Below are 22,683 nucleotides of genomic sequence, written 5' to 3' on the forward strand. Positions count from 1 at the left end.
AGCATAGTGCTACGCTGCACTGCCCCCTGACTCTTCGTATCTTAAGATACCATTTCAGTAATCTGAATGCATCCGAAGAAGTGGGTTGTAGCCCACGAAAGCTTATGCTCTAATAAATTTGTTAGTCTCTAAGGTGCCACAAGTACTCCTGTTCATTTCAGTAATGTAATTTTTTTGTGGTGATCTAACAGATTACATTAGAGATGGGTGTGAGATAACATTTGGAACTTGGTCTGAAATCCTCAAAGTTCAAGGGGGGAAGTGTCAAAGGTCTCATGCTCATCCCCTTGTGGTGAAGGTAGGTGCATTACTTACCTCAGACATCATTTCCTGGGCAACAGCAGTACTGTAGTCTGGTCCTGAGCTACAGCCCTCTGGCTGTACCTCTTAACAAGTCCATCCCCTTCCAGTGAGGGTACAAAACAGTCCAATCAAAACCAAAACCAAAAATCATTTCAAGTCCCACAAGGGACCAGGACCTCTCCCTCATGCGAAGGAGGGGAAGCAATCTTTCAGGTTACCCCGAGAGTCTCAGCTCCTACCCTCTGTGTGGCTAAAGGCCAAGAGAGTCCTGGGGATTTTGACAAAAGAAACAAACCAGCCCATCTTCTTTCCTCAGAGGGCCCAGGCTGGCAGTATGCTCAGGCTATTCGTCAGCAAGTAAACAAGTACCATAGTCTGGGAGCTCTAGCTCTATTTGCCTTACCTGAGCTGAGTCCCACACCCAGGGCTGACAAGACACACAGGTGTGGCAGGTTGGGACTGATTGTGACCACAGGAGTTCTTTAACCTTTTCTTGACTGGTCAGTGAAGGTGTTATCTACTCAACCACAGTTAGGATTGATCAAATCTGGGATTTTGGTTTGGCCCATAACAGAGAGGGCTGTGTGTTATGTTCAGACTATATATGGTTGCTTTTTGAATTTTAGTTTGGTTCCATCTCTATTTTTCATATCCACTAAATTTGAAGTGCACAATTTGCTCAAATGAAGCATCTTTGTTGCCTCTCTTTGGGCTACGTAGTGGCTGTAAAGCCACATGCCTGTGGTAGAGAGTTACAGAGGTGCACATTACTCCAAACATCAGCATTTTGCTTAAAGCACAGTGAGCAAGAGTGACCCTCCTACATGCTGCAGGATTAGGGTGACCAGATAGCAACTGTGAAAAAACAGGACAGGGAGTGGGGGTGGGGGTGGGGGGCGGAAATAGGCACCTATATAAAAAAAAAAGTCCCAAAAAACAGGACTGTCCCTATTAAAACGGGACATCTGGTCACCTTATGCAGGATGCACTCCCTTCAATGGTGGCCTTGCTCTGCTATGTGGAAGAAGGGAGAAATTATCCGTGTTGTCAGCACTTGCAATTTTATTGCAAGTCTCAAGATATTTGGTGGGTTTTTTAAATCTAGCTCCTGGAGTCATGTGACTATGAGAATCTCAGCTTTTATTACCAAATAAATAAATAAAATTATTAAGTATCTCTTGCCCTCATGTTTGTGGAGAAAAGCTTGAGCCATTACCCCTTAAAGGCTAAAAAACCAGAAGTCAAATAAGAAGATCCTGACATTTTTAAAATTTACGATTTTTAAACCAATCATGATTGGATGCTTGGGTTTGGCAATATTGGGTCTGTCTCCATCCTCTGTCCTCCTGGACTCTTTGCATTTAGGAAGCACAAGTATTGATACTGTTCATGGCACAAAGGCTCTTAAGTTGTCTTGCATCCCATCCCCTTCTTTCCACATCCACACCAGTCTAGTCACAATCTGTCTCTCTTGCTGACTCCCATTTTTAAACTCTGAACAAACAGCATAATCTCGATCAGGAAATCTAAAATTGGATGGGAACACTCATTGAAACTATCTAATAACATTAGAAAAGTTTTGATGAATCAGATTTCAGACAACACTGCACAATTTTCAGACGATCAGTGGATAACACAGAATTTTTAGTCTAATTATATTGAGTCATATCTTATGTATCCATAAACTGTGCTGTTATATCTTTCTGTATTAAAAAACTGGAAATATGAAATGTAAACCTGGGGAGCCCCTTCATGAGAAACCATTAAGCTCAATGTGATAAATGATTACCCTTAAATGTTCTAGGACTGTACATATTTTTCAAGAAAGTGTGAACATTTATATTACAGGCCATTTGTTTTTTCTATAATAGGGTGTCCTTGTGATGTGACAACGTGCACTTTTCCTTCACTTCTGGCTAGAAGACAGTTATGCTGAGTAGAGCGGCATGAAATGTTAGTGACACCAAATCACACAAAATGTGTCTGGTTTTAGGGTTTGTTACAAACTCACCACTCACACCTTGGTCATCAAAATGTTTGTATATATTTTGAATAACCGAAGCTCATTTTGAAAGTCCTAATTTTGCATTGAAATCAGCCAAAATTCATGGCTTTGACCAGGATCTAGGGAAAAGTTGGTGATTTACACTGTTACCTCTGAAATGTGGTTATTTCATTAAAATCATTAAAGCAAAACCTGAGGGTGCAAAACCAAAGAAAATGTTCTCATGGGTTGCTGCAAAGCAAAGCTGATAAATGTCACACAGTTCACTGGTCTACAATTTTTGAGAAGTCGTCTTCTTCAGAGATAAAATGTGCTATTTATTATGTATTTTGATGTGCTGAATTCAAATATGACAATTAAAACAACTGATTGGCTACTGTTTCTAAGATATTTAAGTTTTTACATTTTATGTCTATGTATATTGTGTAGATAGTAGAGTTTTAATCATAAATTGTAAACCTAGGTCTTTTCATGTGTTTATGGTTGCTTTACATGATAATATTTCACCTGTCCTGTTTATGTAACACTTTAAAAATCAGCAAAAGGGTTATATAAATAAAATTTATTATGAAACAAAAGGCAAAAAACTATTATGTACATAGTTTAGTCCTATTCAGTGTCTACTCGGCCCTTCTTGGCTTGTCTCTTGTATTCATTAAATGGAGCGTCTCTTGTCACTGTCCAGCAATAGTCTCCAAGCATTGATGGGCTCCATTTGCCCTGATAGCGTTTCTCCATTGTTGCAATGTCCTGGTGAAATTGCTCACCGTGCTCGTCGCTCACTGCTCCGCAGTTTGGTGGAAAAAAATCTAGATGAGAGTGCAAAAAATGTATCTTTAGTGACATGTTGCAACCAAGGCTTTTGTATGCCTTGAGGAGGTTTTCCACCAACAACCTGTAGTTGTCTGCCTTGTTGTTTCCGAGAAAATTTATTGCCACTAACTGGAAGGCTTTCCATGCCGTCTTTTCCTTGCCACGCAGTGCATGGTCAAATGCATCATCTCAAAGAAGTTCACGAATGTGAGGACCAACAAAGACACCTTCCTTTATCTTAGCTTCACTTAACCTTGGAAATTTTCCATGGAGGTACCTGAAAGCTGCTTGTGTTTTGTCAATGGCCTTGACAAAGTTCTTCATCAGACCCAGCTTGATGTGTAAGGGTGGTAACAAAATCTTCCTTGATTCAACAAGTGGTGGATGCTGAACACTTTTCCTCCCAGGCTCCAATGACTGTCGGAGTGGCCAGTCTTTCTTGATGTAGTGGGAATCTCTTGCACGACTATCCCATTCGCAGAGAAAACAGCAGTACTTTGTGTATCCAGTCTGCAGACCAAGCAAGAGAGCAACAACCTTCAAATCGCCACAAAGCTGCCACTGATGTTGGTCATAGTTTATGCACCTCAAAAGTTGTTTCATGTTGTCATAGGTTTCCTTCATATGGACAGCATGACCAACTGGAATTGATGGCAAAACATTGCCATTATGCAGTAAAACAGCTTTAAGACTCGTCTTCGATGAATCAATGAACAGTCTCCACTCATCTGGATCGTGAACGATGTTGAGGGCTGCCATCACACCATCGATGTTGTTGCAGGCTACAAGATCACCTTCCATGAAGAAGAATGGGACAAGATCCTTTTGACGGTCACGGAACGTGGAAACCCTAACATCACCTGCCAGGAGATTCCACTGTTGTAGTCTGGAGCCCAACCGCTCTGCCTTACTCTTGGATAGTTCCAAATCCCTGACACGGTCATTCAGTTCACCTTGTGTTTATGAGGTGTGGTTCAGAGGAGGAGGATGGGAGAAAATGTGGGTCCTGTGACATTGATGGTTTAGGACCAGAAGTTTCATCCTCTTCCTCTTCCTCGTCTGACTCAAGTGAGAATGATTCTGGTGCATCAGGAACCGGCAGTCCTTCTCCGTGGGGTACTGGGCGTATAGCTGATGGAATGTTTGGATAATGCATAGTCCACTTTTTCTTCTTTGACACACCTTTCCCAACTGGAGGCACCATGCAGAAGTAACAATTGCTGGTATGATCTGTTGGCTCTCTCCAAATCATTGGCACTGCAAAAGGCATAGATTTCCTTTTCCTGTTCAACCACTGGCGAAGATTTGTTGCACAAGTGTTGCAGCATATGTATGGGGCCCACCTCTTGTCCTGATCTCCAATTTTGCAGCCAAAATAAAGGTGATAGGCTCTCTTAACCATAGTGGTTATACTGCGCTTTTGTGATGCAAAAGTCACTTCACCACAAACAAAGCAGAAGTTATCTGCACTGTTCACACAAGTATGAGGCATCTCTGCTCACTTTGGCTAAACAGAAATGTGTCCCTTTGCAAAATCAAACACTGACAAATAAGAGAGCACAACACTGTATGATTTCTAGAGCTGATATAGGGCAATTTGTTCAGCAGAGTGATGTAAGCTTTGTTATGATTGCATCATCCATGACTTCTAGGAATAACATGATGCAATTCATATCATGTATGACGCAATACCAGCTTCAGATTGCATCATTCATTGTTTTGCCTAAAAAGCAAGTACTGTCCAAACCCAGTCATAGATTTATTCATAGATCCAGTCAAAGATGTATTTTAGTCATTTCTGGTTTAAATTGAGATCCCTTCCCTTTATAACTCACTTATCTTCCGCCATTCCCAAGTCAAGGGTCGTATATACTGACCCAATAGCATATCTTGAAAACTAGAGCCAATCAACAATTTTAAGCATCATTTTCATTCTCAGTGACCCAGAATTAGTAAAGTTTGACTACATTTATTTCAGAAGCATTTTGGCTGTAGAGCAGTGTTATGAGATATTGGCTATTGAGACGAAGGAGATGAAATGCCATATAAGGTTGTCTGATGGTAAAACTTAGCTTTCATCTACATCTTGAAGACAAAGATTGCTTAGGAGCCTCCCTGCATGATGGTGTGGTGGTAGAAGAACCTTTTCTGATAATCTGGGGAGCCCCCAAAAGTAAGGATTGTACTCAGGGATGTGGTACTGAAAAGCTTGTATAGATGAATTCGGTACGAGGCAGATGCTCAAGTGTACTTCCTTCATATTAACTCAGATTATTCATAATGCATATTAAGGGTCTTAAAATAGTAGACTAAACTTCAAGCAACCAATGACCTGTGTAACACAGTCTTGGACAAAATTGTTTTTAAATGCTATTTTAATCTAGGCAGTAAAAACCTATAGTGTAATTCTTATGGCATTTTCAACTGATTTGTTGATACAATATCCTAAAGCTTTCAGAGTCCATATGGCTGTGGTATTGTACGTACCAGGGATTCCCAGCATTCTGTAGTCACGTTATGTTGCAAATGATTTATTCATTTAAATACAACAGTGATAGCAAACTATGCTGATATTATATCCTTCTAAGGCACTAAACTAAGCTAAAATACAGTGTGTGTTGCATTTATAGTTCATGAGATGTTAATAATACATACTATTTATGGAAAATATATTATGATCAGGACACAAGAAAATTAGGTAACATTTTCCCCTACTGTGATTTATGGTTTAGTCCTATGACATATAAAGAAAACATAAGAATGCATGAAATATTCTGCAGCTGCCAGGTAGTTTTATTTTCCAAAACATTCTTATTGCTTGTTGTGCTATGAATACTTGGCTCCTCTACAGTCTTTTTGCTGTTTAGCATTAAAATAATGTGATCCAATTTTTCTTGTTGCCACCATTTTCCAAAAGCCCTAATTATGCTTCACGGGATATTGTAAACAGAATTTGTTGTTTTTTCTCATTTGTCAAAGTGACAGCTGCTTAAAATCCATCAGTATCCTTGCGTTGCTATAAGGCTTAAGAAATAGGATAGTAAGTAGTCACGCTTTACTTTCTATGCTATTGTGGAAGATACATTTACTGAACACTTGGTTTTGTTTCTAAATCAATTTAAGGTATCAGTTTGCTTTGAATTTTTACTTTTATCTGTAGATAAAAATGTGATAATTTTTCATATGTTCCCTTGTTGATAATGTCTTTGTTGCTTTGATTTTTATGTTGACATTTTCAGGAACAGTTTTAATTTCAGTCTAATTTATTTTGTGAAATGACCTTTCACTGCTTTATGTTTAAAGCACCACCTTTTACCTCTCCCCGACTGGAGAATGAGGTTGTGGGGAATGAAATGGAACAGTGAGCCAATCAAAAGGCAGAATACTGAAAATGTCAAAGTACAGTGCAACATGGTAAATCAGTCAAGCTTAATTAATACATACTTTATTCCTATGATTAAATCATTGATTTAAAAAAAAGTACAACATTAACCCATTCTCTGACCAATAATGTTAACTAGAGAGGTTTTTTTATTGCAGTGTCCTCATTTTATGGTTCTTGAATTCCATGGCTCAAAAATCATCGGATCTGGCCCTGCCGTGCTTGGTGCAACACTGGGGTAAGGTGAGACAAAAGTGGCTTTTAATCATCCTTTCTGCTCTCCTGATCCTGGCACTATTGGGGACTGATCCAGTCCCTTGTGTAAGGGTACGTCTATACTTACCCGCTGGTTCGGCGGCAAGCAATCGATCTTCTGGGATCGATTTATTGCGTCTTGTCTAGATGCGATAAATCGATCCCGGAAGTGCTCGCCGTCGACGCTGGTATTCCTGCTCCACGAGAGGAGTAGGCGGAGTCGACGGGGGAGCCTGCCTGCCGCGTGTGGACCTGCGGTAAGTACCTTTAAGTTTGAACTAAGATACTTCGACTTCAGCTACGTTATTCACGTAGCTGAAGTTGCGTATCTTAGTTCGAACTGAGGGCTTAGTGTGGACCAGCCCTAAGTTAGAACAACCTTTAAGCTGCTTTACAAACATCTGCCTGAGGAGGGGTAATCTTCATGGTCTTGGTCCAGTAGCTTTATTGCTGTTTAGTGCTGGTGGAGCAAGGTTGAAGATCTGGGCCCATAGTTTAGGGTTTGCCTGTACCATTTCTACATTACAATTCTGACATTTAATAGTACAGATATGACAATTAATGTTCACGAGTTACTGTACATAGAATCATAGAAGATTAGGGTTGGAAGAGACCTCAGGAGGTCATCTAGTCCACCCCCCTGCTCAAAGCAGGACCAACGCCAACTAAATCAGAACCAACACCAACGAAATCAATGTACTTACTATTGTTTGTAAAGAAAAGTCAGTACTTTGGGACAAATTCTATCTCTTCCTTCATTGGCATGGAGGGGCCTCAGGTGCAGCAAATCTGGTGTGGTTCTATTGTGTGTATGTAGGATTAGGATTTGGATATTAGATAAAGGGGATCTGCTACTTGTATTTACCATGCATCCCAGCTCCTCATGCCCATTGTACGCATTCCTGTACAATGAGATTTGAGGGAGGGGACAGGAGAAGAAAGGAGGAACATAATGGATCCACACAGCAGGAATAGCAGAGACTATTACAACCACAGTACTACAATGGCAGTGATGGAGTGACTGTGTTACCACCCTAAGGACTGGGGGCAGGATTCCACCCCACTACGACTCCTCTAAGTACTAAGTCCAGTTTCCAGGGCTAGGCATAAGAGACAAAATTTAGCCTTTTGTAACTCTGAGCATGAACAGACTATCCTCTTGCTGTAATTATTAGGAATGGGTGAGCCAGTTTGTGTAAACAAGAACAAGAGCTCAAATCAAAGTGAATCTGAACTGAAACTTCTGAGGTTCAAAAGATGTGTGTATCCTTCCCCCAACTCCTGCTTTCAGCCATTGCTGGAAGGAGAGCTACCAAAAACCATGAGGGAAAAAATGCTATTCTGACCTGCCTTAAATCTAGAAGTAATTAGCTCATGTTAATGCACAAACCTCACACTTACTTTTACAGGCAGTTTCAAACCATGCCAGTCTGGCTGCTTAGGCTAAAGAGGAGGATTTTCCCCTCATTAAAGTGCAGGCAATTTTGCCAGCACTACTGTCCCATAGGCCTGTAGGAGAGCAGCTTGAATTCCCACTGGGAACTACATGGGAGCCCCAGTGGTGTAGGCTGCTGAAGAGATGAGATTTTTTCTTAATGTATGGATAGCTTTGAGGATTCTGCTCATGCTGCCAATTGCAGTTGCAAATGGGGAGTGCAGCTTTTCGAAGCTCAGGCTCATTAAAACATATCTTTGATCGTCAATGGCCGATGAGAGACTGACATTGCTTGAAAATGCCATTGGCCAGTCTTTGGATCTCTCTGATGCTGTGTTTCAGTTTTTGAGGGCAAAGGCAAGAAAAGTGACCTTTTGAACTAAAGGACTAGGTTAACATTCCAAGGATGTCACCTACTGTAACACTATTTACTACTGGTCCACCCATGGTAGGTGCACAGTTCAATTTCCCGATGTTAGTACTTTTCAGTTATTCTTAAAATTAAAAAGTTTCTATAAGCTTAGAGGAAACAATTTTTTATTTGCTTATATATGGCATGAATAGATACAGATTTACAGATCCTAGTGTGCAAGTTTATCGTCTTTTATGACAGGGTTAAATCATGCATGCAAATCATGCAAGTCATGAAATGGGCTACAAAGGCAATAAAAATAAAGTATTCAAAAGTTTAACAAAATGGAGTGGGGTGGGAGGGGAGGGGGGCAAAGACACTCCTCGCCTGGGGCACCATTTGGTGTAGGACTGGCCCTGCATTCAGTTTAAACAAAGTTCCTGCAATGTATCTTTCAAAAACTATGGTTGGAGACTATCTTCCCCTACTAATGGCAGGAGGCACTGTGTACAGTGCCCATGTTTCTTATCATTCGCTAATTTGAGATCAAAGGGTGAGTGTAAGAATAGGATTCTTGTTTGAGGCCATTTGCTTCAGTGTGTGCATATGATGGGGGACAGAGAAAGGAAGAGGTCAATGCCTGAAGCTTTACTACTAGAAATCTTTCCTGCCCAGCTAAGTGCATTTGTGGATAGCTTTGGTCTGACTGCCAGCTTTCATTTCACTATTCTGGAAGGAAATTAAAGTTATTCCTTTTTTCCCTCCTATCTTGTTTACTCTGAAAACAAAATGGGCCATCCCTCCACATTTTTTTCCCTTTTCCTCTACAGTCAGTGATACAGGACACAGATTTACTGGGGAAAAACACAGCTGCTTTGGGCCCCCCATGCCCTCTCAGTCGGCAAAGTCAGAAACCCCCCTGCATTCTGGTTCTGTACAAAGACCATAAAGCTGTCGTAGTTAGGTACCTGAGTGTTCCCCAACACTGGGGAATCCCTGGATGGTCTAAAGTTAACATAGCTGGCTCTGTACTACACCTTTCCAGCTCCTTTGGAGCAGGGAGTGTGCTGGAGGTATGGCTGCAGTCTAGCCAGAGTGCTGCTGTACTCTGATTCTCCAGACATTACTGCTAGTACAGATTACATAAACTCCATGGATTGCAGGGAGCACAGTATGGTCAGACCCAAAGATGGGGCTCTGATTTGGTAGCGTTCGACATCCACTTTGCACAAATGTAAATGACAATACAAAGTACCAGGCAGTGGAGAATTAGGCCTGGTGGAAAGCTAATGGGAAATGACTAGAGCCGAGTAGTTAGAGACAGGCAGTGAAAAAGCTTTTCTAAGGGCAGAAGAATTTGCAGCATGGCAGAATAAATTCCTAATGGAAGAAAGCTATTTTCAGCACTGAAGTTAGATACTGTAGGGGAGGCAGCAGATGTTTGAACAGAACTGATGTGCCTGAATAAGAAAACTTTCCTTAGGGCAATGCATTTTTTTTTAAAACTTAAAACATTGCTATTCAAGGCTAAACTGAAGACATAAGATAATAAAAATGTATAACCAGCAAGTCTGAGATTGTCTAATAGGGCTACAGTGGCTTGAATGCCAGAAATATTTATTCACACTACCTAAACTATGCTAAACATTTTCCTTCAGGACATTATTTGACACAACTCTTGGCTAATTCCTTTCCTAAGAAGCAAATTAAATCAGCCTTGTTATTTAATCACTCCCAAAATATCTTGACCCTCAAGGTTTAGTATTGATTAAGGAAACTGATAGCTATTTTTAAACTAGAGATCTACTATCAACTACTCTTACAAGAGGATTATATTAGCTGTTAATGAGAATTAAAGTGTTACTATAGTATTATAACAGGGCTTTTAGTGCTTAAATATCATTGTGATAGTAGGCATTAAAGAAAAGCCTGAGACAGATGATAGCTATTTAACTGCTTTAACTAAGGCATGTTTTTACTAGGGCTGTCAAGTGATTAAAAAAAATTAATCGCGATTAATCGCACTGTTAATAATAGAATGCCATTGTTTTCCAATATATTGATTTCAATTACAACACAGAATACAAAGTGTACAGTGCTCAGCTTATATTTATTTTTTGATTACAAGTATTTGCACTGTAAAAAACCAAAAATAGTATTTTTCAATTCACCTAATACAAGTACTGTAGTGCAATCTCTTCATCATGAAAGTTGAACTTACAAATGTAGAATTAAGTACAAGTCCACTTAGTCCTACTTTTTGTTCAGCCAATTGCTCAGACAAACAAGTTTGTTTACATTTGCAGGAGATAATACTGTCTGCTTCTTGTTTACAGTGTTACCTGAAAGTGAGAACAGATGTTCTCATGGCACTGTTGTAGCCAGTGTCACAAGATATTTACGTGCCAGATGTGCTAAACATTCATATGTCCCTTCATGCTTCCACCACCATTCCAGGGGACACGCGTCCGTGCTGCTGACAGGTTCTACTCGATAACAATCCAAAGCAGTGCAGACTGACGCATGTTCATTTTCTTTATCTGAGTCAGATGCCACCAGCAGAAGGTTGATTTTCTTTTTTGGTGGTTAGGGTTCTGTAATTTCTGCATCATAGTGTTGCTCTTTTAAGACTTCTGAAAGCGTGCTCCACACCTTATCCACTTCAGATTCTTAAACCTTGGGTAGAGTGCTGTAGCTAACTTTAGAAATCTCACATTGGTACCTTCTTTGTGTTTTGTCAAACCTGTAGGGAAAGTGTTCTTAAATTGAACAACATGTGCTGGGGCATCACTTGAAACTGCTATAACATGAAATATATGGCAGAATGCAGGTAAAACAGAGCAGGGGACATACAATTCTCCCCCAAGGAGTTCAGTCACATTATTTTTTAACGAGCGTCATCAACATGGAAGCATGTCTTCTGGAATGGTGGCCAAAGCATGAAGGAGCATACAAATGTTTAGCATATCTGGCATGTAAATACCTTGCAGTGCCATGTACAAAAGTGCCATGCAAATTCCTGTTCTCACTTTCTGAAGACATTGTAAATAAGAAGCAGGCAGCATTATCTCCTGTAAATGTAAACAAACTTGTTTGTCTTAGTGATTGGCTGAACAAGAAGTAGGACTGAGTGGATTTGTAGGCTCTGAAGTTTTACATTGTTTTGTTTTTGAGTGCGGTTATGTAACAAAAAAACCCCTCTATGTTTGTAAGTTGCACTTTGATGACAAAGAGATTTCACTACAGTACTTGTATGAGGTGAATTGAAAAATACTATTTCTTTTATCATTTTTACAGTGCAAATATTTATAATAAAAATATATACTTATTTCAATTACAGAGAATACAAAATATGAAAATGTAGAAAAACATCCAAAATATTTAATAAATTTCAATTTGTATTTTATTGTTTAACAGTGCGATTAAAACTGCGATTAATCACGATTAATTTTTTTAATCACGATTAATTTTTTTGAGTTAATTGTGTGAGTTAACTGTGATTAATCAACAGCCCTAGTGTTTACATGACTTTATTTTCTAGACTCACTTAATGTTTTTAAGTAGTAAGTGTACAGTCTAACCTCAGAGAGCCCATTAAGTATATCACCCTCATAGAAAACCTATCGGGGTATAAAGTTAGCCCTTTTGTTTGCAATGGTCAGTGTGAGGGGCTAGGCAACAGAAGATATTATGTCTGTGCATCTGGAAAAGCCCAGACTGAGACCCTGTCACAGTATAAAATAGGTTGTAGAAGCTCGGCAATGAAGGCAATCAATTGCCAATAGCCCATTTTTGCAAGAACAAGAAGCAGTTTATTCAACTTCCCAAACCTGGATCTGTTCCCTTAGATATGGCTGTTTTCCTCCTAATCTGAATATGGTAGTAATAAAATTAGAGTAAAATGGAAGTGGCTACAACATTTAGTATATTTGAAAGTGAATCTCTTTCAAATTTCAGGCTAGCTTGTTATTAACATGCTGTTGCCAAGCTATCCAGCAAAATCATAGAAACATTGATTGTAGGGCTGGAAGGGACCTTGAGAGTTCATCTAGTCCAGTCTCCTGTGCTGAGGCAGGATCAAATATACCTGACAGGTCCTTATTATATCCTGTTCTTAAAAATCTACAATGATGGGGATTCCACAGCCTCCCTTGGAAGCTTGTTTCAGTTCTTAACTAATCTTAGAGTTAGAAAGTTTTTCCTAATATCTAACCTAAGTTTCCCGTTCTGCAGATTAAGCCAACTACTAGACACCTCATCTACAGTGGACATTGAGAACAATCAATCACTGTCCTCTTTATAAGCACCCCTTAGCATATTTAAAGATTCTTATCAAGTCCCCCCTCAGTCTATTTATCAAGTCTAAATGTGCGCAGTATTTTCCCCAAAACTTTCCTCCTTGGTTATGCTGTCTAAGCATTTTTGTTGCTTTCCTCTGGACTCTCTGCAATTTGTTCACATCTTTCTTAAAGCATGGCACCCAGAACTGGACATTATGTCCTCCAGCTGATGCCTCTCCAATGCTGAGTAGAGTGAGACAGTTACATCCTGTTTCTTACATACAACACTCTTATTAATACATCCCAAAATGATATCACATTGTTGGCTCATATTCAATTTGTGATCCATTATAACCCCAGATCCTTCTTCTGTAGTTATACCACCTAGCCAGTTATTTTCCATTTTGTACTTGTGCATTTGATTTTTTTCCCCCTAAGTGTAGTACTTGCACCTCTCTTTACTGATTTCATCTTGTCGATTACAGACCAATTCTCCAATTGGTCAAGATTGTTTTGAATTCTAATCTTGTCCTCCAAAGTACTTGCAATCCTTCCTTGTTTGGTGTCATCCACCAATTTTAAAGGCACACTGCACTCCATTATCCAAGCCATAAATGAAAATATTCACTAGTTCTAAACCCAGGACAGAACCTTGCAGGACCCCACTAGATACCCACTAGAACAGCAAAATATTGATAATTGCACTTCCCTTTTTAATTAAGACTGTAATTGCATGAAGAGTTATTTTGTAATTCTGTTTAAAGCTGATCAGCATTACACAGAAGTGCTAATTATTTGCTATGGTGTTCTATAAAGTGTTACATTTTATATGATTTTAACTTTATTTTAGCCTCTGCTGTTTATATAACATTTTGCTTATGGTAAGTGACTAGTGTGAGTAATGGAGAGACCCACAGGAATAAGGGAACAATGTATTTTGAAACAAACAAGTGTGAAAGACCTTGGCATTTCCAGTAAAGGCATCATTCATTACGTTTTCCATACTTAAAACTATGTCTTTTCAGGCTATCTGGCTTTTAAGGGAAACAAAGCAACAGAACCCAATAAACAAAATCTCCATGAGAAAAGAACCAAAACATTTCTGTCCCTATGTAAGATCCTCCATCTTAAAACAACCTCACAGCACTGTCTGTTAGGCAGATAGGGATCTTTAAAGGTGCACTACATAGAAAACAGAAGCATACAACACCTCACCACTGATAGTCAAATCAACACTATCAATACTCAGGTGATAACAGTTGGGTGAGGCCAGGGTTTTGCCATTTTTTAACCCCACATGAAAGAAACAGGAGAAGAACCTGTGAGGTTTTCCTTGCTGAGTTTTCCCCAGAACATTCTATTGAAGGGTGATGTGATGGGTTTGGTCACAGAGATCCCCTTGGGACTGTCACTTGATGTGCTGAAATTACCTCTGAGCCTGTTTTCCCTGATGGCTTGGGACTCCAGAACCCTGCCTTGTTGAGCCAGACACGCTAGTCTGCTGCAATACAGACCCAGGTCTGAACCACGCCCCCAAAGCTGCAGGCTTTAACCAAAAACTGCTCAGCAGGTCATCTCTCTCCAGCACCCAGACACCCAGCTCCTAATGGGATCCAAACCCCAAATAAATCCATTTTACTCTGTATAAAGCTTATACAGGGTAAACTCATAAATGGTCCACCATCTATAACACTGATAGAGAGATATGCACAACTGTTTGCTCCCCCAGGTATTAATCACTTACTCTGGGTTAATTAATAAACAAAAGTGATTTTATTAAGTATAAAAAGTAGGATTTAAATGGTTTTAAGTAATAATAGAACAAAGTAAGTTACCAAGCAAAATAAAAGAAAACATGGAAGTCTAAGCCTAATACATTAAGAAACTGAAAACAGGTAAATCTCATGCTCTGAGATGTTCCAAAAAGCTTCTTTCACAGACTAGACTCCTTCCTACTCTGGGCCCAATCCTTTCCCCTTGTACAGATCTTGTTACTTCCAGCTCAGGTGGTAACTCGGGAATTTCTCATGATTGGCAGCCCCCTTTGTTCTGTTCCACCCTCTTTTATAGCTTTAGCACAAGGTGGGAATCTTTTGTCTCTATAGAGCCCCACCCCTCCTCCTAAATGAAAAAGCACCAGGTTTAAGATGAATTCCAGTACCAGGTAACATGGTCACATGTCCTCTGAGACCCCACACCTCCATTCTTTCCACTTGACTCACAGGAGTACAGGAAGGCTTACAAGTAAACAGAGCCATTTACAACCAATTGTCCTGGTCAATGGGAGCCATCAAGATTCTAAACCACCATTAATGGCCCACACTTTTATAATTACAATAGAACTTTAGAGTAATACTTCATATTTCTATCTTCAGATACAAGAATGATACATTCATACAACTAGGATGAACACACTCAGTAGATTATAAGCTTTGTAATGATACCTTACAAGAGACCTTTTGCATAAAGCATATTCCAGTTACATTATATTTACACTCATAAGCATATTTCCATAAACATATGGAGTGCAACATCACAGGTGAATTTTGTCCCCTTTGGAACCAGTGGGGTTGTGGTTTCTGTCCAGAAGCCATAGATCAGGCAACGAGGGTCAACTAGCCTGAGAAGTGCCACCCAAAGATGGTTGTGTCCGTTAAACCAGTCTCTGGAAGCAACAGCCAAAGACATCAGGCAGTGAATCAGGGAGACAGTCCATGCTCTCTGCCATGACATTCTTGTGTGTAAGGACATAGCAGGAAGGGACAGGGAGTAGCTATTGTCTCTGTTGCCACATGTACAGTTTCACCTGCAGAACAGAACCATTCGAGACAGGCAAAGAGGGAGAAACCAAATATGCAAACAGCGGCTAACATACTCTAAAGATCATTGCTATATGCAACTGAACCAAGGAGCAGATCAGGGTAGAGTGGGAAAGATGGCTAAGCCATAGAGAAAGAGTGTTGAGTATGTAGAGAAAGAATGTTGTGGCATGATATGGAGAAAGCAGAATAACAGGAAGATAAGCATGAGCATGGTGCATTCTAATTGGTAGTCCTAGGATAGCAAACCCCATAGCAAGCCCGACCGGCTACCAGATTCCCTCTCTAGAACTAGGTATCTTTGTGTGCCTCCAAGTTACATTAAGATCTGTGTTGCAGATGGTGCCACTTGGTTTTAGTGTCCTTGGGGTGCCTGATAGATGCACCAATAACACTGGCCTCATTGAGTATTCTGGACCACCATATTGGTATGTGAATAGCAGAAATTCGGCTAGTCCTCTCTCAACACAGTGTATCATTTGTTGGTCCAACACCTATGTTGTCCCTTTTTTGTCATTTCTCACCCCTCTTGCCAAGCAATATCTAGATTCTTCTCCTGGCCTAAGGTGCTACCCAGTACCTCCAGAGTCTGATGTGTGAATGCGGTTTAGGATTCTGAATGCCCATCAGAAAGTGTCATACTTGTTCCAAATGATTCCCTGAGCACTGGAGTGCTCTCTCATGTACTTGGCTAGCATCATATCCTTCCAGTCTTGCTAGTTACCATTGTGACCTGTCCCCTATGTGACAGTAAATAGATTATGCAATCCAGTACTCCTGCTGTTCCTAAGAAAGGCAATGCTTTAATGCCAGCTGCCTTGTCACTCTCTGTGCTCAGACAGACTACTAGTGATTGACCAAATAGCAGGCATCTGTGGTCATAACTGTCTGTGAGCATTTATATAGTCATCATGTGTTGTGAGAGTTCTACAGGGCCTTCTTTTGTGATCCTTAGCCAGACTGGGCTGAAGCTGTCTGCAACTTTGTGCTAGCCTCATGTAGCATTGATGGGCCAGTATTATCTTATATTTTCAGAACCATATCTGCCCCAACACTGAGCTTTAAAAAAATCTGCCCATGGAAACGGAGTGCCTTATTTCCCTACTATGCAACCATAGTCCTCTTTGAAAATGCTGTGTTCAATTAATATTTGTGAATATATCTTTTGCATTATTTGCCTAGCTCATTCTATTAATTTCTGCTTTCTAAGGTGTGAAAATAATGAATTGATAGATCTAAGAAAATGATAGACATAGACCCAGCAAAAAGAAACACTGCATCAGTCTTGTAAATACTTTCCATAAATAATGGGATCAGAATTGCCATACTGGATCATATTAGTATCATAGTACTGCTTAGTGGCTGGAAATAAAGATAAGCTAAGTGACAAATACTTGTTTACCAGCCCAGAGCATGGAGATTAGAAAGACTATTTAAGTGATTAAATTAATGTAAAGCAGTTTTGAAGCATTTCAACATACCTATGTTCAAGAAAACAAGTATAAGCCATGTAAAAAAGGCCCAGACTTTCTTCACCCTGTTAAATCTATTTTCATAATCAAGTTTTATCTATTTCAAAATGTCAACATCTGCTTCAGAAAGGACATTCATTGGGACCTTGTCGGGAGGTAAGCGAGTGTTGCTAATTCTGTTTTGTGATGGTGTTTTCTACAGCTCTGATCTTTTAAAGGATTGATTGTTGGTAAAAATTCTCCTACAGTTTACAAATGGAAATGTAGGAACATTTTCTCCATAAACAAAATTTGAGCATAAAATAGTTGTTGTGACACATAGAGCTGTCATTTACACAGATCTTATGTGTTTAATATGCCCAAGCAACTTCAATGGATTGTCATGGAATGAAGCTTTTAAAAAATATCCTGTCATAAAAAGAACAACAACCCCAAATTCAGTTAAAGATACAGAAGGGAAAGAACATAAGAACTACTTAGTACTGCATCACTAGGCTTTGGTAATATACCCTTTTATCTAGTTTTGGAGCGGTGTTTTTCACTGAACATCGTAGAGACTGGGCCAAAATATCAAAGCATTGTCACATTTTGCACATGGCAAGTTGCTAGGCTCTGCCTTGGCTGGTCTCTTTTCCAGTGTCAGGGATGGTATGTCAGGAGGAAAAGGAAGCTTCTGTGGTAGCTTTGAGTCTTCAGCAAAATCTGGAACTTTCAAAAATTCCTGCGTTACATTTTCCATCCTCCTGAGAGGATGGTGTAATATAGCCCACTAAGTGAACATAAGCAGTAATTAGTACATGCTTCTGAAATCTCCACTATCAAAAGGCACACATATCAAATAGTAGAGATTTTCAAACAAAATTTTAAGACTGACTGGTGCAACCAGAATGGACAGAGTTTGGCTTAGAAGCTGTAGGGAGAGGCAGACATGCTGAGAGAAATTAATAAAAACCTACATTTTTCAAATGATAAGTGGCCAGTGTTAGCTGGCTTTTTACCCTGGTTGTTCCTCTCTCTCATAAGCCACCATGTAGCATTCCAGGAGATGAGTCTCCTAGCATTTAGTTTTCCAACAGAGGTGTTGTCATCTGGATGCTGGCCATTGGGTAGTGGGATTCAGAATGGAGTCAGTAGTGAACCCAGATGGGAAAAGATGTTGGGACATTACATGCTCTGGAGCCTGGTTGTTCCCAAGTGAATGCTGTGGGAAGATGATGTAGATTAGTGAGGGTGAGTGCAGGTGATCTGGCAAGGCTGTGGAACATGGCCTATTTTGCAGAGCACCAGTGGAGGGAATAGTTGACCTGGAGGAACAAGCACCAGCCTTCCAGTATTTTTCTCTCTCAAAGAAATGTGAAGTCATCTGACAATAAAGGACATGTTGGGGGACCAGCTCATCTTCCCAGAGACCTGCTCTACTACAGATGTGCCTGTGTGTAATATGAGGAAGGACTAAGGAAATGGCCATTCATTTGCCTAGCACATACTTTCAATGTACTTGCTGGAAAGTATAACGGATTGGCTTCACTGGACCTACATAGGACATATGTATTGATTATATGGGTTACATTGATTGAGTGATGTGTGTCTTCGTATTAGCAAGTTCACATATCCTTCATGTGTGTGATGGAAGATCTACTAAAAGAGGTGTAGCTTTACAAAAGATAAGTGCTTTTAACTAAATTCTCAACTTATTCAAATGCTACTATATCTGAAACCCAATCTTAAGCCAAATCCAAACTCTTTAATGTAGATCTGAGAAAAAAATTGGGTGAATAGTAAGTTTGCTGGAAAATGCCTGTTTGGGGTGCCAAAACTATTTGTGAATTGATGTCAAATCCGGCAAATAGTTTAGGCCAAACAAAACAAAATAAAACACCCTGAAAAACAAAAGTTGTGAAAATCTCAAAATGGCCACTGAACACCCTCCACCCCCCGAAAAAAAATCAAAACAAAAATCACCTTGTTTTTCACTCAGCTCTACTCCAATGTACCAGCTCCATGCTTCCCTCTTGTGACATCCTCAATAGAGTGGGCATTCCCAGGAGAAGAGGACATGTTGGAACTGCCCTGTGGGATGGTGTTTCCCAGCTGCTCAAACAGCTTTTTGGGGCTTTGGGCAGCTTGACAGAATTTGGAGTAGCCTTCAGACTGGTCTAATTTATGCAGGGCTTTTAGCTGGTCCCAAGACCAAGGGAACAGAAGTGTGGCTTGAAGTTATTCTTGTCCTACATTGTAGGATGAGCACAGAACAGAGAAACCAAGAAAAGCCTTATCCTGTGTATTTTTCTATACCTGTATGCCCATATCAGGATTCGTCTACACTTAAGAGTTAGGGTGATATAGCCATGTCAGTCAGGGTTGTGAAAAAACCACACTCCTGTCAGACATAGCTATGCTGACCTAAACCCCAGTATAGAAGAATGCTACATGGATGGAAGAATGCTTCTGCTGACATAGTGAATGTCGTTCGGGAAGGTGTTGTTCCTACACTGACAGGCCCTCTACTGTTGGTGTAGGCTGCATATACATTATGGGGTTATGCCAGCAAAGCTATGTCAACATAGTGTAGACATACCCTCAGTGAATCCCACCTCCACAAGCTTGTTGTAGAAAAGGGTTTGAGTGGATTAAAGGCTATACAGAGTCCATCCAGATTTTATTTCAATTGACACCAGTACAAAAGATTCTGCTTTTACCAAGAGAAACATGACTAAGGTCTGCTCTACACTGAAGTGTTACATTGGCATAGCTACATCTGAGGGGCGTAACAAATCCACATCCCTGAGAGATGTAGTTAAGTTGACCTAACCCCCAGTGTAGGTAGTCGTAGGTCAAAGGAAGACTTCTTCTGTCAATCTACCTACCCCATGTCAGGACGGTGGCTTACCCATGCCAATGGGAAAACCCTTCGTTGGTATAGGTAGTGTCTACACTGAAGCACTAGCATCAGAGCTGCAGTGGCTCTCTGATTGCATCACTCACTGCTACACTAAGGCAGGGCTGTAACTTGAAGTCACGTCAAGGCTCATTCCTTTAGATCACAGCACCTTCAACATCCAGCCTGAAATTTGTCTCCCCAGGAGGTTTACAGAGTAGCTAGATGAGAATCCAGGTTCAATGTATGAGTATAAAAACAAACAAAAAAATCCTTGTTTCCTAACTCTGGATGACCAGATTTTCCATCCCTAGTGATTTATTTTGATTGGGATGTCACTTTGAGTTGGCCACTTATGTCATGTATCAGGGGTATCTTGGTCCTCTTTTTAAACTTTGTTTATGAGGTAATTTAGACCTCCGTAAACTGTATTAGCTTTGTTTTTTCCCACTAAGGTATGTTAGCTTTTCTTGTCTTTATTGTTTCTACTTGTTGAAAGTATCTGGTTACATATTATTTTAAGAACATCCCATCATCTTGAGTCCCAGAACTGGAAAAATGTATCTTTGGTTCTAGTTTGGTAATAATTTTGTTCTAAAAATATAGGGCATGTCTACACTTAAAATGCTGCAACTGTGCTGCTGCAGTGGCACTGCTGTTGTGCTTGAGTGTAGACATTACCTATGCCGACAGAAGGGATTCTTCCGTTGGTATAGGAAATCCACCTCCCTGAGAACTGGTACCTAGGTCAATAGAAGAATTCTTCCATTGACTTAGTATTGACTACACTGGGACATAGGTCAGCTTAACTACACTGCTCAGGAGTGTGGATTTTTCACACCCACGACCAACATAGTTAAACTGACCTAATTTTCTAGTATAGATCAGATCATAGTGTGTCTCGGGTATGTCTACACTACAGCGGCACAGCTGCAATGACACAGCATAGCTGTTTCCTACATTGATTGAAGGGGTTTTTCCATTGATATAGTTAATCCATCTCTCCAAGAGCAGGGGCGGCTCCAGGCACCAGCGCACCAAGTGTGTGCCTGGGGCGGCAAGCCGCGGGGGGTGGCCTGCCGGTCACTGTGGGGGCAGCAGTCAGGCAGCCTTTGGCGGCGTGCCTGCGGGAGGTTCGCCGGTCCCGCGGCTTTGGCGGCAATTCGGCGGCGGGTACGCTGAAGCTGCAGGATCAGCGGACTTCCCGCAGGCGTGCCGCCGAAAGCCGCCTGACTGCCGTGCTTGGGGCGGCAAAATAGAGCCGCCCCTATCCAAGAGGGGGAAACTAGATTGACGGAGAATCCTTCCATTGACCGAGCTCCATCTACACTATGAGTTAGGTCAACTTAATTATGATGTTGAGAGCACAACATTTTTCACAGCCCTGAGTAATGTAGCTAGGTTGACCTAAGTTTTAGGTGTAGATCAGCCACAGCGGATCACAATTCATACAAGCATCTCCCTGAGACACTTGAAGGGTTCTTTTGGTTTTAAATTGGCTTTTCATTTAGGAGTTATCGCCTCCCAGTCTTAAATGGATCTGAGGGCACGTCTTCACTACCTGCCGGATCGGCGGGTAGCAATCGATCTATTGGGGATCGACTTATCGCATCTAGTGAAGACGCGATAAAATCGATCCCCGATGGCTCTGCCGTCGACTCCGGAAATCCACCGCGGCAAGAGGCGGAAGCGGAGTCAACGGTGGCGCGGCAGCGGTCGACTCGCCGCCGTCCTCACAGCCAGGTAAGTCGACCTAAAATACGCAACTTCAGCTACGCTATTCATGTAGCTGAAGTTGCGTATCTTAGGTCGAACCTCTCCCCCCTCCCCCTGGCCTCAGTGTCTAATACATTATGTGTAAGGGGGTGTAGTGGGGTGGTGAGGAGAACCAGTGGGAAGCCTCAAAGACTAGGGGAGACTGTGTAAGATACCCACCCGGTGAGATAACCTAAACTGATTCAGCAACAAGGAGGTATATATGCAGATAAGTAATTAAGGTGAGTAGTTTTATTTTGTATGGGAAACACTTGAATATTCAACCAGAGATTTGGACAATGAGAACTAGAGATTCGTAGAAAACCTGAACTTAATTTTTGTTGGGAACTTCTTTTTTTTTGGTGAAAACCACCCCCATTTTTCATCCAACAGCAGCATCGTACATTTACATTATTTTCCTGAATGATTCAAAGATAGATTTATAACTATCATTTTGGGTCTATTAGTCCCTGACTATACTTTTCTTCATTTCCCTCATATTGTAATTTTTGTTCAATCCTAACATCTTTAAAAACCCACTACTTATTGTTTCCTTTTTCTGCACTTATAGTTATCTCCTCAGGGAGCAGAGTTTCTTCCCTTGAATAGTAGGTCTTAGTTAATCCTAATAATAATAGTAATACTTATAAGAGCAGTGTGTATAGTAATTGCTGTCTTCAAGGCACTAATGTAGCTGACAAATTAGATTTTATAAAGCTTTGTAGCTCACTTATGCATGTGTTATAATGTTACTGAAGTTGTATTTATGATTGCTTAACATCAACAACATTCTGTAGGACAGGGGTAGCTAATAGCCAGACTGCAGGCCAAATCTGGACCGCCAGACGCTTTTGAGCAGGCTGCAAAATTTTATTTATTTATCATTGTTATTTTTTTCTGGAGTATGGACCTGGACTATACCTTGACCAAGAAA

This window comes from Terrapene carolina, unplaced genomic scaffold (genome assembly GCF_002925995.2).
Source record: "Terrapene carolina triunguis isolate 2854851 unplaced genomic scaffold, T_m_triunguis-2.0 Scaffold62, whole genome shotgun sequence".
NCBI classification, from domain to species: domain Eukaryota; kingdom Metazoa; phylum Chordata; order Testudines; family Emydidae; genus Terrapene; species Terrapene triunguis.